The sequence below is a fragment of the Morone saxatilis genome, unplaced genomic scaffold (assembly GCF_004916995.1).
Source record: "Morone saxatilis isolate NCDOM2014 unplaced genomic scaffold, NCSU_SB_2.0 Contig8, whole genome shotgun sequence".
Lineage (NCBI taxonomy): Eukaryota > Metazoa > Chordata > Actinopteri > Moronidae > Morone > Morone saxatilis.
This window is the reverse complement of record NW_023340257.1, coordinates 400535-403840: the sequence shown is the minus strand read 5'-3', so window position 1 is coordinate 403840 and position 3306 is coordinate 400535.

The following is a 3306-nucleotide window of genomic DNA, read 5'->3' as shown; positions in this document are numbered from 1 at the left end:
TTGCAATATATCGCAATATATTGAATTGTAACCCCTGTATCATGACACATATTGTATTGCCCAATTTTTGGCAATACACAGTCCTAGTCAGTATGCATTGGTTTGATCTGAGGGAGAGGTGGATACAGATACAGGACAACATGCTGCCTATGAGGAGCTCACAACAAAGAAAAATATAGGGAGGGTTACACAGTGCCAAAATATTTTTTGTGTATTTTACTGTTTGGAAGATAGTGACCATTTATATATTTATTTCCAAATGGTTCCTAATGTGCATGAATGTGTTGTATCATTGTGTTGAGAGCATTTGTTCTTACTGTACATTCATATTTGTAATTTCTGTTTTACTGCTTATATGTTATTTACTCAGCTGTGGAGGATATCTGACTTTATTATTGTATGACGATACAAGTTGATTTTGTTCTGGGAAAAAATTGATTTGGGAGCTGGAAATTCTCAAAAAGTGGTTTAAATTGTCTCTTAATATTAGGAAAACTAAATCAAAAAGACAATGCTGGGGATATCGAATCAAAAAATCTTTTGTTGAAATTGAGATGAATGAAAGAGTTTTTTATATAAAAACCCTAGGGGTTGTGACTGACCATAAATTGACATGGGAACTCTAGGGTACTAATCCTAACCCTGAATCAGATGTTTCAACATAAATGCATCACAACTTTCTTCACACTAGTTACCTTTTTATTCTCCTCTATTTTATCACTCCTCAAATTAGTCTGTCATTGTGATAATAAGTTGTATTCAAATGAAAGCTAAATTGAGGGGGGAGGTAAATGTTTAGGCAGAAAACAAACTTGGTTCATCCTCGACCTCTGAGGGTTTTTTCAAACTGCTCTATTATGGATTTTGTTGGAAATAATTTCAAAACAGTTTTTACAGAGTTTCGACACATTATTGTTAAATATTAGATTTTAGAGTTTTCTACACTTTGCTGGGAATTAAATCCCGGTGGGGAATTGTATTAATGTATGTATGTATTTCTATATTTTTATATGCCTAAAATGTTTTGAATTCAAAAGTAACTGATCTTAAATATATTGGTATCTGCCTTTGAAAAACTTGGAAACCTTGGAGTTATAAAGTGTAAACTGCACCTTAGGTTCTGTGCCTTCGGGGTTAGCTAAAGCCCTGATGCATTATTCATTGTGTAAGTTTGTAACTCATCTTCTTGTCAGACACAGTTAGATAAACTACTTTATTAAACTATTGTATTGTACAGTATAGACTTTAAGGAGAAAGTATATAAAATAACAACGGAATGCAATTAGAACTCACCTTAATGTAACCTTGAGCTTTCCAGGATTAATCCTTACACGGTAGCCTTTGCCATGCAGTTTACATGGCTATTTTCAATCTCAAAGCGTTGATGAAATTAATCCTGTTGAACGTGGTAAGGGAGAATAGGCTGACCACACATATTGAGTCAGTCTATCTGAAACTCACATTGTGCTATGTGGCTACAAAGGCTGGCAATGTACAGTGCAACAAAGATTTCAAAACACAATGGGGGGAGGTTCCTTTACTGAACAGCCGGGAACAGTCAAACAAAAAGCGTATGGAACAAGCTAGCAAGCGGACACAATACAGGCATATGCAAAGGTTCTGTATGTAGCAGGCTTGAAAAGTAGTTAGAGAGGAATAAATCATTCTACATTTCCTTTGTTTTCCATATGGTGCCTCAGACATTTCGAAATCAGAGCACAGGGTAATGACAGCAGGTTAGAGGCAGATGCACTGGAAAGGGTTTCGGATCTTCACCAGCACCTCTCCACTGAATCATCTGCAGGCCATAAACTTACAAACTATTGCAGAGGACTCTGGTTGAGAAGTAATGCACCAGTCACAAACTGCATTTTGCACTGGGCTGGAATTCAGTTGTCACTGTATATAGATTTAGTGAAAGGCTGGGTTAGGTTCAGCATGTTAAGACAGAACTATACAATACAGGTCAGCCAGAACACTTCAATCACAGTCACACAGATTGAAATGAGTATACTGAGTTGATATAGCTCAATTGTGACTGTTGATTTATGATGTATCATTTATGTTTCACAGTTCTGTTCTGTATGTGTTTCAGTTGAATTTAATTTACATAGTGCCAAATCATAACATAACTACTATTTACAGAGACCCAACAATAACTTTAAGAGACATTATAATCCATCTGGCCATGACTCAAGCTACATTTCTGTCAACCACAGTAGTTTGGAGTGATCAGCGTCCTGTGAGGAACTACTGGCAGCTACAGCATGAGGTTTAATGCTAGGTGTGTGTGACGATGTGTGTGAGAAATGCTCCAAAAAAAACAATGGCGGCTGCTAAAGAGGTTAGCGTAGAAACTGGTAGCATCAGTTACATCAGAACTGGAGAGTATTTCTTCATTGAAAGACCCTCCATATACTTGATGGATAGGCACAACATTTTGTACAGATATGAAATTTAGTACAGGAAGTCAGTGTCCTAAGAGGATGAATTGTAATAAATATGTTCCCTTGACCTTTAATATAGTCATAATCAGGTCAAAATGTTTGGTTTATGACCAAATAACTGCAATGCCTAAGATGGTGAACATGATAAACATTATACATGCTAAACATCAGTAATAATTTTCATTGTGAACATCATACCCCTTTTAGACAGAAGAAACATGTATAATCTGGAGTAAATCTGCAGAAAACCACATTTCAACTCGTTTTAAAAATCCACAAACACATGATGAACTTTTTATCTTTATAATAATTAATAATAATGATAATTACCATAACATTGCAAAATCATAAACTATAAAAACTAACAAAAACTGTTACAATCAACAGAGATACAGCTTTTTTCCTTAAGGGACCTTTTTTCTGTAATTGAGTAAACTGACAACCCCCAACTAAAGGGCCAACCACACCAAGAACAATAACAATAAATATAAATACATCTTTTTAAAAGTGGGTGGTGGGAAATTTTTCATCAGTGTGGCTGCTCACAACGTTATTGGTCTTAGTATTGACGGCCCTCACGTGACATATTTTATGGATATTTGATATCATATTCCATGCTTAACATTGCTTAACATGCATTGTTAATAACAGTAGAGAACAACTGATAAACTGTACAATGGACCCAAATACCGTAACAACAATCATTCATTCTTGATAGGCTTTTTTGAAAAATGTAAATTGACATTTGGCCATTGTCCTGTTGGCTCTTTGGTTGTTTGAACTTCTCTAATGCGGGACGAGGCTCTATGAGAGAGTGAAGGCTCTGTGAATATAGCTTGTGTTCAGGTCTTCAAAACTT